Source organism: Rhamphochromis sp. 'chilingali', assembly GCF_963969265.1.
Source record: "Rhamphochromis sp. 'chilingali' genome assembly, chromosome: 8".
Lineage (NCBI taxonomy): Eukaryota > Metazoa > Chordata > Actinopteri > Cichliformes > Cichlidae > Rhamphochromis > Rhamphochromis sp. 'chilingali'.
This window is the reverse complement of record NC_137935.1, coordinates 4,551,647-4,565,324: the sequence shown is the minus strand read 5'-3', so window position 1 is coordinate 4,565,324 and position 13,678 is coordinate 4,551,647. Positions and strand designations below refer to the sequence as shown.

Here is a 13,678-nt window from a genome sequence, read left to right as displayed (position 1 = left end):
GATGGAAGTACCAGCGAGAAGTTTTGACCAACTTCTTGATCAATATTGTAGGCAAATGCCTCCCTCCACCAAACTGGGGGCTGGTCATGAATGGGGTCCATGAAGGGACACTCCAGCACAGCTGTGTCTCCCTCTGAAGCATAACGTAGCTTTGTTTGTTTGGTCAAACGTACAGAGTAAGTGCTCACACACTGCTGTTGGTTCATCACCAGGCAGATGTAAGACGTTGGTTGTGTGTTGACATGAAGAAGTGGTGCGTTTGTCACCTCCAGGAAACTTTCTTGGACTTTATTCACGTTCATAATTGTGTCTTTATATAATAGTCCCCCTAAGTAAGATCTGATCCAACGCACCGTCAGATTCTCACCTGCTCCTTTACATTGTACGTCTACAGTAGAATCAGAAGCTATGATAGTTTCTCCCCACCTTACTGTCTTACACACAGTCAGGCTGATGTTTCTCTCATATGTCACGCTGCCCTGAGTCCAGCACACATCTTGGTACAGTCCAGAGTCTGAGTGGGTCAGGTTGTTGAGAGTAAATGAAGGAGAACCATGAAATGTCTCAGGAAATGAGAGTCGTCCTGTCAGGTCTTCATGTACTGTGAAGTTTCTGTTCCGGGGGTCAGAGATGTTCCACAGGACCAGAGTATCTTCACCAACACGTCTGGAGGTGATGCAGGAGCTGTTTTGATCTGGGAGCTTGAACTGTAAAGAGCCTCCTTCTTTTCTTATGGCGATAAATTCTTCTGCATGAATGTTGCTGATGAGAGTGAACAGCAGGGAGAAGCAGAGCTGTGCGACTGCAGCCATCCTGCTCAGAGGTCTCCTGGTGAGTGTCGTGCTTTCACTCTTCACAGGTCAAAGTGTGGACATGGGTTTTTTTATACTTCGTTGCATGGGTCCAGGGGTATCAAACATGTGGTCTGGAGCACAGAACCGGCCAGTCACAGTGTCCAATCTGAACCATTACAAGTGAGATAATGTCAGCTTTACCACACAGCCATGAATATTTCTAAAAATGTAAAAGTCCTTTCTAAACTATTTAAAACTTTTTGAATAGTTTTTTAGTTTCAAAAACAACTAAAAAAATGTTGTTTCCTATGTGATCCTTCATAAAACATCACATATTTTCCAACATAATTCAGGGTTTGGTTTGGTCTAAGTAAGCAGAGAAGACCAGGCATCCAGTTTCCATGCAGATGTTTACATGAAGCTCATCATCTGATGATGAAACTTACTTTGTACCCAAGCAGCCCAACCAGAAATTGAAAGTGTACATGCATCAAGGGACGGAGCGCATCCCGTCAATAGGTCCAAAGTGCAATCGAGGCTAATCCCATGATCTTCTTATTTTCTTGTAGACCGAAGTTGAAAATCTGGCAGTATTTATTTTTGTGATTTTTTTTCCACTCTCAGCCGTCCTTCTCCTGTATTTGGGCCTGTTTGTTAATTTATTTCAATCATGTAAACAATATACAGGTACATTTAGCAAAGAAAATTAGAGAAAAAAATACTATACAAAATAAAGTTAATACATTTCAATATTGCTTCTGTTCTGATTCATTTACATGTCGAAAGGGAGAGGGAAGAAGTACACACTTATTTATTTAAGTTATCCGTCAATATTTAGTCAGCTTCCTTACTGATAAGGAAGGACGATCGTGGCTCAAGAGTTGGGAGTTCGCCTTGTAATCGGAAGGTTGCCGGTTCGAGCCCCGGCTTGGACAGTCTCGGTCGTTGTGTCCTTGGGCGAGACACTTCACCCGTTGCCTACTGGTGGTGGTCAGAGGGCCCGGTGGCGCCAGTGTCCGGCAGCCTCGCCTCTGTCAGTGCGCCCCAGGGTGGCTGTGGCTACAATGTAGCTGCCATCACCAGTGTGTGAATGGGTGGATGACTGGATATGTAAAGCGCTTTGGGGTACTTAGGGACTAGTAAAGCGCTATATAAATACAGGCCATTTACCATATAATCTGTAATAAAAATAGTGAACAGATTTCTGATGTAATATATAATATTACACCATGAAATTTTCTAAATAGCGACATTCACTTAATTTCAACATTTTCCCTTTTCTTTATAGCTCAAGAAGATCATATCTTTATAACTCTTGTTGAACTGTTTTATGTTTGGATATTGCTTCAATTTCATATTCAAACTGTTCCACAGCTTCACTCCATGCACTGAAACACAAACGCTTTTTCCTGTTGCACGTACCTTCCCTGTTTTGAGTTACAAAACCCCTTAAATTATAACTTACTCCTTTAAAAAAAACATACTCTGAATATAATCTGGCAGTTCCTTATTTTTTGCTTTGAATATAATTTGTGCTGTTTGGAATTTCACTAGATCAGCAAATTTCAATATTTCAGACTGCAAAAATAGTGAGTTTGTATGTTTCCTATAACCTGCATTGTGGATGATTCGAACTGCTTTTTTGTTGAAGAGTAAAAAGTGAAAGTAATGTGGTTTAATAGTTGTTGCCCCAGACCTCTGCACAAAAGCTTAAGTATGGTGAAACCAGTGAACAGTAGAGAATATGAAGTGATGTCCCGTGTGATACCTGCTTTGCCTTGTTTAGTATTGCAATGCTTCGTGATACTTTGGAATGAATATATCTCACGTGAGCACTCCAGTTTTTCATCTATTATTACCCCCAGAAATTTATTTTCACTGACTCTTTCAATATCAACACCATCCATCCATCCATCTTCATCCGCTTTATCCGAGGCCGGGTCGCGGGGGCAGCAGCCTAAGCAGAAAGGCCCAGACCTCCCTCTCCCCAGCCACCTCCTCCAGCTTATCCGGGGGAACACCAAAGCGTTCCCAGGCCAGCCGAGAGATATAATCTCTCCAGTGTGTCCTGGGTCTGCCTGCTGGGCATTCCCAGTTATGTAAAAATAGAAAACAATGATCCACGCTGCAGTTTCACACCTTGCATTTCCATCCACTGGGACAAATTGGACCCTTTGCCATCCTACTTATGGGGCATTTTAATATTATTTAAATAAACTGCCAAACGTTTTTTGAATTTGCCCTAAAATAAAGTCATTAAAAAAATTTGAATGTCCACTTTAAAAAAAAAGTGGACATTAAACACCACATGTATAAAGATTAATTTGCACCATGAAGCCCTGCTGTCACAAACTTGCATAGATGTAACATTGTCTCTGAAGTTAGATTTAAGAAAGAAGCGCTTGAAGTTTTTACAACAGAACGTGACGTCATCAGGTTGGTGGGTTGGCTGCGGCTCATAGACTTACATTATATTAGAAAACCAGTGAACCTCAGTGGAAAACAAGATTAAAACTAACAAGTCTAAGGGGGTCACTTTGGTGCTCCCCCTGGCTACAGCAAAGAGTTTCATGTTAAGAAACCAAAGATGTACTGTCCACTTTCACTCTGTGTCTCCTAAACAGTCAGTGTTTCCTCGTTGTTTGGCTAGCTGTGAAACGGGAAAATCCACCTGTTGGCTGTAATGTTCATGCAGGTGGCAGCAGGGAAAGTGGATATTTGTTATTCAACATGCGTCTGAGCTTATATTGACACCATAGGAGGTAAACTCTGTCGTGGAAGTAGGTTTCCATCTAAGTTAATGCCAGCTGTGACAGTTCTAACAGTTGTCCTGCTTGTTGTAGATCAGAAATAAATATAAACAGCTTATATTAAGTTGTGCCCAGTAGCTCAGCAGATACTCTAAAGCTCACGATGTAATGAGGAAAAGAAAACAGGCTGATATCCAGATTGACGTTTTGGAAACTGATTTTGCTTCTGCAGCATCCTGTGTGCAATCCTGTTAGAATATGTCTGATCAGGGCGATGGTTGGATCCTGTTAAATACCCCAATTCTTTGATCTTTGGGCTGAAAGAAGAACAACACTTGGTGTTTAATGCTCAATCAACAATCTCTTTAGACCATACAACCCTTTAGGCATAAACGTCTGTATGGGAGATTTGCACAGGAGGTGGAGTTTTCCATTTACCCAGCTCCCCAAGTGTCCACCGCTGTGGTTGAGCCATACAACTCCATCCTGACCACCCACACCACCCTAGAGCACTCTGACTGTGCCTTCATGGTAGATAACGAGATGACATCTGCCGTAGGAACCTCGATATTGAGCGTCCTACCTACACCAACCTGAACAGGTTGATCAGCCAGATTGTGTCCTCCATCACTGCTTCGCTCCGCTTTGATGGCGCCCTCAATGTTGATCTGACAGAGTTCCAGACCAACTTGGTGCCCTACCCTCGTATCCATTTCCCCCTGGCCACCTACGCCCCCGTCATCTCTGCAGAGAAAGCTTATCACGAGCAGTTAACTGTATCAGAAATCACAAACGCTTGCTTCGAGCCAGCCAATCAGATGGTGAAATGTGACCCTCGCCACGGCAAGTACATGGCCTGCTGCCTTTTGTACCGTGGCGATGTGGTGCCCAAAGATGTCAACGCTGCCATTGCTGCCATTAAAACCAAGCGCACCATCCAGTTCGTGGACTGGTGCCCCACCGGTTTCAAGGTCGGCATCAACTACCAGCCACCCACTGTGGTTCCTGGTGGAGACCTGGCCAAGGTCCAGAGGGCTGTGTGTATGCTGAGCAACACCACCGCCATCGCTGAGGCCTGGGCACGACTTGACCACAAGTTTGACTTGATGTACGCCAAGCGTGCATTTGTTCACTGGTATGTGGGTGAGGGAATGGAGGAGGGTGAGTTTTCTGAGGCTAGAGAGGACATGGCAGCTCTAGAGAAGGATTATGAAGAGGTTGGAGTTGACTCTGTTGATGGGGAGGGAGATGAGGAAGGTGAGGAGTAGGTTCATTGCAATGAAATCATCAAAGTTATGCGAGTTCGCTCAGAAGCACTGTTACGTTGTTCTACCAAATCTTGTTACACATTCCTGTGTATATTTTTCAACTTTAAATAAATGTGTTTGAAAATGTGTTTTAATGCTATGTGAGAGTGTAACATGGAGACATGACCACTTTGTTTTGTAGTTCTGTTCTTTCAATATCAGCACTTTCTTTTATTAAGGTGCTGCTTAATAAAGAGTACATGAGCTGTTTAATCACTGGTGTGCTTAATTTTAACCCCCCAAAATCTAGAAAAGAAAGTTAACCGCCAGGTTAATTCTGAATAAAGTAAAATAACGTAAATAAATTACAAATATAATAATTTAACATTATAATAACTAAAAGCGACATTTTTAGTGAATCTATATCTTTCTTAACCCCCCTAGTTCACAAAGCCTTAAAGTTTACTCTTCGGGCGCCCCTCATCCCCCGTTTTTTTCCGCCAAAATTATGCACACCCACTGCCGCGCTATGCATTCTGGGATATGTTGGGCCACGAAGTCTACACCGCCACATCCTTAAAATTCAGGGAAATGAAGGACGCATTTGAGGGCCGGATTTCGAGCAGCCTTCGAAGTGGGACAGCCTTCGTCGCGTCGCTGTGACGTAATCGGCCTTAAAATGCGGCCTTTAAGGCTGCAGACCCTGAATTGGGAAACAGCCATAGCCTAACATATGAAACAGGAAAAGACGGCCGTGTAATCCCTTTATTTCCCTTGAGAGAGAAATGGATCTGAAACCACAGAAATCAGAGTGTTTGCAGAGTGCAGACACACAGATAATGAAGACATGCTGCTCGGAAATGTTAGATACAGATAAAAATGGAGTGTGTGTGTGTGTGTGTGTGTGTGTGTGTGTGTGTGTGTGTGTGTGTGTGTGTGTGTGTGTGTGTGTGTGTGTGTGTGTGTGTACTGAGCCAAGATTGCAAAACAGCCCAACTGCCTCAGTAATTATGGACCTTATAGTCCTTACAAACACTGTTTCACTAACTTCATTAAACATTTTACATACATATGTCAATGCTGTATAATTTACAGCAAACGCCGTGAACGCAGCGGTGCACGAGCCACTGCAGTGGAGCTCACGTACAGCTTTGTGGGCTCAAAATGTGGTTAGAAATGTTTTGTACTTGTACTTTTGTATGTGTAAAAATAATTTGTGTGTGTGTAAAAAAGATTTGTATGTGGACTTAGCCAAAAAAAAACCCCCGTGTGAATCTCTGCAAGTTACAAGTACGAATTTTGACCCTATTTTTCTTCCTTTCATCTGATTGGTCAATGTCATGTCAATCACAAATGTAACAATCCAATCAGAGAACAGATGGGTTTGGCTGTCGGAGGGGAGCTTTTTTGAACTGCGGGTTATTACTCTATAATATTACTTACTCTAATATTACTAATAATAATTATTAGTAATATTAATTATTAATTATCTAATAATATACTAATCCAATATTACTTACACCGCACTTTACAGTTATTTATTTGTAAAAAATGTTTTGATCGATTGATTGAATCTTTATTTTGAACATGTTGAAAAAGTACAACAAAATAGAATTAAAAGAGACAAATGAACAAAGCAAAACAAAAGGAAAACGAGCAACCACAACTCCAAAAAACTTTCATGTTCAAAAAGGAGCAGGAAGAAGCTTATTTAATCCCACCCCTTTTCCACTATCTAGTATCAATAGACTACAGAAATACCTCCTTGCAATTACATTATATGTCATGTGTATTTTTTTTAAAATATACATACATATATGTTTCTATCTATCCATACATACATATATACACATACGCACATATACACATTTTCAATAACCCCATTAACACCTCAAGGATACACAACCCATACCAACATACCCGTGCACGCGCACACACATGAAAATATTAGACAAGAACACCCTATCAAATCTCTACCTTTTCCCTGTACCCTGTAAAAACCATATCCTTAAACCGCTTTTTAAACTGCGCCATGCTTGGACATTGCTTCATATCTTTACTTAGTCTGTTCCACAGCTTCACTCCACACACAGAGATGCAAAAACTTTTTAATGTTGTACGGATACGAGGATGTTTTAAATTTAATTCCCCCCTCAAATTGTATCCCCGTTCCCTTTTAGAAAACATTTTTAGAATATTGTCAGGAAGCAGGTTATTTATTGCTTTATATATAATTTGTGCTGTGAGAAAATGAACCAGATCTGTGAATTTTAGAATTTTTGATTTTAAGAATAGTGGATATTTGGAATCATGTATGATTTTTGTTCCACTTCTCACATGTTTACCACTTTGTGTTGGTCTTTCACGTGAAATTCCAATAAAATTGATTCAAGTTTGCGGCTGTAATGTGACAAAATGTGGCAAAGTTTAAGGGGGCCGAAACACCTGGCATCAGGACATCCAGATGTTTTTCTTCTCTACAAAGGTGTATTAAAAAAAAGAACAGCAAATTATAATATTAAAGCGGATGTGTGACCTTAAAGGTTTCTGGCTGAAAAAAAGATCACTGATCAAACTGATTCTTGCTCACAAAAAACATTTTAATCAGATTCTCTGCAGGAAAATTTGAAAACATTTCCTCCTAACTTCTCAGTATTCACTTATCAGCATTCAGTCAAACGTTCATTTACGGGTGTAGTTAAAAAACTGCTAATAACTGACTTTCCACAGCAGTTGTTTGGTCGGACACAGTGAGAGATGTAATCTGTTACTCTTCATGTGAGAAAGAAGGTGTCTCTGAGATGTACTAATAGTGTGTTAGTTCCAAATAATAAATTAGTGAATATATTTCATGGCAGTTTGATTATTCTGGGACAAACAGTGCAGTCTTCCTCAAAGCATCACTGTGAATGTAATCATATAATGTTAAAAATATAATAACAGTCTTTTTATTATTGCTCAATGAAATAAATAAATCCTCTTTATTATCAGAGTGAAAACAGACTTCCACAAACGAACGTCAACTGATGACTCCATAAATATTCAGCCATTCAAAGGTGACTGACCTACTTCAACAGCCAAAATCACATATTTCTGGAAGGTCCACTCACTGGTTATTCAGCATGCCAGGCTGCAGTTACACCATGCAGACAAAAGAGCACTCGGAGCAAGTTAAAGGAAAGGTTATTCAAAAGTAGAAGTCTGGGAATGGAGACAGAGGAGTTCACTTAAATCTGTCATTATGAAACGGAAGCAATCAAATCTGCCTAAATCTGACACTCAAAGGTAAACTGGATACCTGGCTGACCATCACGTTCACGACCAGGTGAGGACGGATCAAAGATCAGGAGTCGATTTCAGGCTTGGGCTTGCTTTCATCATATTAGTCCAATCCAATCCAACTTTATTTATAGAGTACGTTAAAACCAACATGGTTGAATAAAGTGCTTTCCATCACAAAAACTGAGATAAAAGTAAAAAAAAAAAAACATAAACAGACAAAGAAAGTGAAATAACAATAAAATAAATACATAAATGAAAAAAAGATTTAAAAATTAAATGCTTAAATATATTAAATATTAAAACTAGTGCTGTCGGCGTTAATCTCATTAAAATGACGTTAACGCCACGCGGCAAATCTCCGTTAGTGAATTACAGTTTTTTACAGACGCTAGGACACGTCTCAATACTTAGGTCACGTTTGCAAAACTCCTCACACAGTGAGCACAACAGAAGTCTATGTGGGCTAAACTGAGGATCAGTTATCATTGTTTTGGCACAAAATGCATTCAATGACTACATCTCTCAAATTTCATGAATTATCTTCTCACTCAGACACAACAACTGCCAAAAACCTTTGTACGGACAGGACATTTTGCATGTGCTTACATACTGTTTTCAAAACTGTTAAACTCATGGTCAAAACAATAACACAATGCAAAACTTGAAAAGACAGCAAAATCCAACAGCAATATTTTATTGAAACATATTTTAAATCTAAAAATGCAGTTTAACCAGCCACAGCTGATTCTCATTGTAGATGAACATCTACACAGGTGTTACTCCTTCAATTTTTCAACTCCTTCAATTCTGGCAGCCAGGAGATTCTTTCCTAGGTGTGTTGCCCAAGATGACATAAGATGTGATGTGGATGAGAACCTGTGGCCAAATGGAGAAGACCGAGTAGATTAGCATTACTATTGTATGTGTATCAGTGGATGGCGTGTACACAAATTCTTGTATTTTGGGATTACTTAGTGCAAAAAAATAAAAATACATAAACAAATATTACCGACGTCTGCATGATGTCTGATTCATTCCAGTAACATATATTGAAATTATAAACAGAGATGTGTCCTTGTTTTACACAGGAAAACACTGTAATGCTACATGTTGTTAGTGTTTTTTAGGTCATTGTTTTGTGGGTGACAAAGTGTGTTTGTCGGCTGTCAACCTTTGCTAGTGTTCTGGAGGAATGTGTTTATTTGAGACCTGAATGAAGTGTTTTGGTAGTTGTAGTGCATTTTGAATGTGAAATGAACTGCTTTGCCAAGCTGACGGTCAGTTAGGAGGATTGTGTGAAGAGTTTTGCACAAGTGACCTAAGTATTGAGAAATGTGTCCTAGCGTCTGTAAAAAACTGTAACGCAGATCGTGTGGTTGTTTGCTGACAACAAAAAAACATCAAAGGAGAAAAGTTGCATCTAAGAACACGTTTTTTTCTTACTGATGCTCATTAGTGAAACACAAAGACATTAGACAAAAATGAAACTTTAGACCCTCTCCTCCCCCAACAGAAGTCAAAGGGATCTTCCAGGAATAGTGACACTATTTTCTGGAGGATTGATTGGTCAGTACGTCGTGATTTCATACCTGCTGATCTCTAATCTGGAACCTAACCGGCACCAGCAGAGTAAAAGACACTTAACAGCTAAATTGAATCAAGCATAAAAACATTTTAGGCATCAAGACAAGTCATATTATCTGTGAATTTCCCTTTTTTTGATTGGTCAGATGCTGCCAACGCCTCCCTTTCCTTGTGAAGGTGCATGAGAAAACCTGGATTAACATTGCTAACCAGCGGACAGCCCAGTGTGCCCAGCAGAGCCCTTCACACTCTGTTACAGAAAAACCATATGTTTTTTTTTGTGTTGTGTCAGGGATGGATATGTAGTTGTAACGTTTGTGTTCACTAACTTTACTTTCTGTTTCCTACCCTGCCTAGTCTGCCTTGGACTCAATGCTGACTCAGCCTATAGTCTCTCCTCCACCTCTGCCTCTGCTCTCTCACGCTCTTCTCTGGCTCTACTTTCTGCTAACATTCTGCTCTTCTCTCCTCTTCTGAGCCTGCTCCAGCCACAACTTAGCAACTGCTAACTGCAATTCCTTCCTCTGCTTCGCTTTACCTGTTTTACCTGCTACACTTACAGCTATTCTTTCTACCAGCATTTTACACTGAACTTCCACTAATGTCCCTTCAAATCCACATTTCTTACACCAACAACCTACATACTGCGTGCTGCCTGGTAAAAAATTCTGCATAAATTTTACATCTCCTTCTAAGGCAGACTTACACATTTTATTCTCCATTACAAGACAACAATCAGCCACACTCACGCAGACCACGTCTGGCCCGCACACACACACAACATAGGCCTATCGCTTGCGTCTGCACGCACAGCTAGCGCTCTCTGTTGAAAACTCTCAAACGCCCCAAATGGCGGAGATTCCGGACTCTGAACCTAGGTTATCTCCACGCCCCAAACGGCGGAGAAGCCTGCGTCTCTCTCACGCGGCTAGCGCGCTCCCGTACCTGCGGTCAACGCAGGGTCACGTAGCCGCTCTCTAAGGCCTTCTGTACTCACTGTTTGTTTACGTTCATGGGAATCTCTGGATCCCGTCAATCGTCATCCATCCCGAGGGGAGGTCAGGCGCAAACTTCCCGGCCTGGTGGCAAGCCAAAAACACCAGGGCTTTACGTCAATCATCCCAGACGTTGCGGTGGCGTCCTCTCCCTCTCCTCGGTGGATGCAATGTGTTAGGCTCCGGCTCCGAAGGACCAAATAAATGTTGGGTCTGTGTTTCCACAAACCCCGCTAATTCTAGAGACTTATTCATCATGAAGAAAACAAGACAGTCGATCGATCCATTACTTGCACAAGGGAGGCCTCGTCTGTGTCCAGCACGACAAAGAACGCCAAATGGTGGCCTCCTCTCGCTGCCTTTTATTGACAATCTTCAAACAATAGTTTACAAAGCACCTCCCCTTGCAACCCCCCTTTGGTTACATAGACAAGGTACTGTATGTAAGTGTGTGTGTGTGTGTTATGTGAGAATGTGTGTGTGTGTGTGTGTGTGTGTGTGTGTGTGTGTGTGTGTGTGTGTGTGTGTGTGTGTGTGTGTGTGTGTGTGTGTGTGTGTGTGTGTTATGTGAGAATGTGTGACCTCCTGCTGACCAAAGGGTCATAAACCCAGGAAGCCTACATCAAAAGAAACAGATCTTTCAGATAGGATGTATCTACAATAAAACCTCCCCCAGCACAGAGTGGCTGGAGAGGTGGTCAGAATCAAAGGAATGGCTTTGATCCTACTGCTTAAACTAAGACTATACAAATTTAAGAAACACAATGGCAACATTCAACAATTAGACTTAACATCAATCAAATGGACCAACATGGCATCTTTCTCGGCCTTCAAACAACAATTCTGATGGCTAAAGATCCAAATGGGACAGGCAAATAAATAAATAAATAAATGATGATAACCATGTGCAGCTTCTCTCGTCTTCCATTTTTCCCTGATGTGTTTCACTCAACATCAGACACGTGTTAAAGTGTGTTGGCTGCATATTAAGGTCAAAATGCTGATGAGCTCTGATCCAGTTGACTGATATACTCTGCTCTACATCCTGCACTGAAATATGAGGATTGTGTGTTTATTAAAATTAAAAATCATCGTGCAGTCATTGACAGAAGAGCATCAACATTCAGCCTGTTAAATTATATTTAGATATTTTTATTTCAGAAATGATTCCTAATAAAAATGGAGAATATAAAAACACAATCAAAGCAGTAAAGTCCATATTATGAAGTGTTTGCTGTATCAGACAATCATGTTTATTCACAACAATGAAAACAATATAGTGCAGATAAACATGGTGCTGTAATGAATCTGCTCTTAAACACAATAACAAAATACATTTTCCAAGAGAGATGATAATGATTCACATCAGAGTGAAGAACGAATACATTTACAACTGGTTTCTAACATTTCTTATAGATCGAACTGATCACTGATAGAAACAGAAGAATATTCAAAATGATACTCTGAGAGATACATGAATGAGATATGAATAAACATCAAATCACATAAAACAAAAAAGCACAAAATCACTATAACTGAAATAAAATGTGAGCAGAAATATAGAAGAATTAAGTCAAAAGATAAAAAAGGCAAAATGTTTAAAATATATAATCACATAAGAGACTGAACCGTCCAGTCAGGTCACAGATTCATATCTACAATAATATTTTTGTTTGTTTTTATTTTGATTTCATCACTTCTATGTATTATTATTATTATTATTATTATTATTATAAGCATATTAAGTGTGTGTCTGAGCTGAAAGCTGCTCTCCTCTCCTGGTTTTCTGTATCACACAGACCACAACAACACAAAGCATCACCTGCAGACCGCTGAGCAGTATCCACCTGACTCTGTAGAAGGTCGAGTAAACCCCAAAGGGCTCTCTGTGGATCAGAACAAATTTTTCTGCTGACACACACTCATTCAGTAACTTTGAATGTGTACACACATACTCTCCTGCATCTTCCAGTGAGACATTAGAGATTATCAGGCTGCCATCGGAACAAGTGATTCTATTGTCACTGCAGAACTCATCATCGTACACAATTTTGCCTTCTGTTTGGATCAACTTAATGAACATAAAGCCCGAAGTACTATTTTCCCAATCATCAGAGCATCTCATAGTGACTTCATCTCCCTCTGAGAAAACCTTTACTGCAGGTGGACCAAATTTAGGGCACACCAAAAGCCAGTACATATGCATTACTTTTTCACCTTCACAGTAGTAGATACCTGAATCATTTAACATTAGTGATGGAAGTACCAGTGAGAAGTTTCGACCAATTTCTTGATCAGTATCGTAACGTACTTCCTTCATCCAAACTGGGGGCTGGTCATGAATGGGGTCCATGAAGGGACACTCCAGCACAGCTGTGTCTCCCTCTGAAGCATAACGTAGCTTTGTTTGTTTGGTCAAACGTACAGAGTAAGTGCTCACACACTGCTGTTGGTTCATCACCAGGCAGATGTAAGACGTTGGTTGTGTGTTGAAGACGTGAAGAAGTGATGCGTTTGTCACCTGCAGGAAACTTTCTTGGACTTTATTCACCTTCAAAATTCTGTCTTCGAAACTACTCAGCCCGGCTTGTTGCCACTCCCCGTAATGTCTGATCCAACGCACCGTCAGATTCTCACCTGCTCCTTTACATCGCACGTCTTCAGTGGCATCAGGACTTATGATAGATTCTTCCCCCTTTACTGTCTTACACACAGTCAGGCTGATGTTTCTCTCATATGTCACGCTGCCCTGAGTCCAGCACACATCTTGGTACAGTCCAGAGTCTGAGTGGGCCAGGTTGTTGAGAGTAAATGAAGGAGAACCATGAAATGTCTCAGGAAATGAGAGTCGTCCTGTCAGGTCTTCATGTACTGTGAAGCTTCTGTTCCAGGGGTCAGAGATGTTCCACAGGACCAGAGTATCTTCACCAACACGTCTGGAGGTGATGCAGGAGCTGTTGTGATCTGGGAGCTTGAACTGTAAAAAGCCGCCTTCTTCAATTATGGCGATAAATTCTTCTGCATGA

The 13,678-nt window shown here is 40.8% G+C and overlaps 1 pseudogene across 1 annotated transcript; it reads left to right on the top strand.

Annotated features, from left to right (window-relative positions):
* The first annotated feature begins 756 nt into the window (after nt 1-756).
* On the top strand, nt 757-5,064 carry LOC308401034 (tubulin alpha chain-like; annotated as a pseudogene). The gene is made up of 2 exons: nt 757-831; nt 3,914-5,064. The product of its transcript is annotated as a tubulin alpha chain-like (transcript).
* The last annotated feature ends 8,614 nt before the right edge of the window (nt 5,065-13,678 follow it).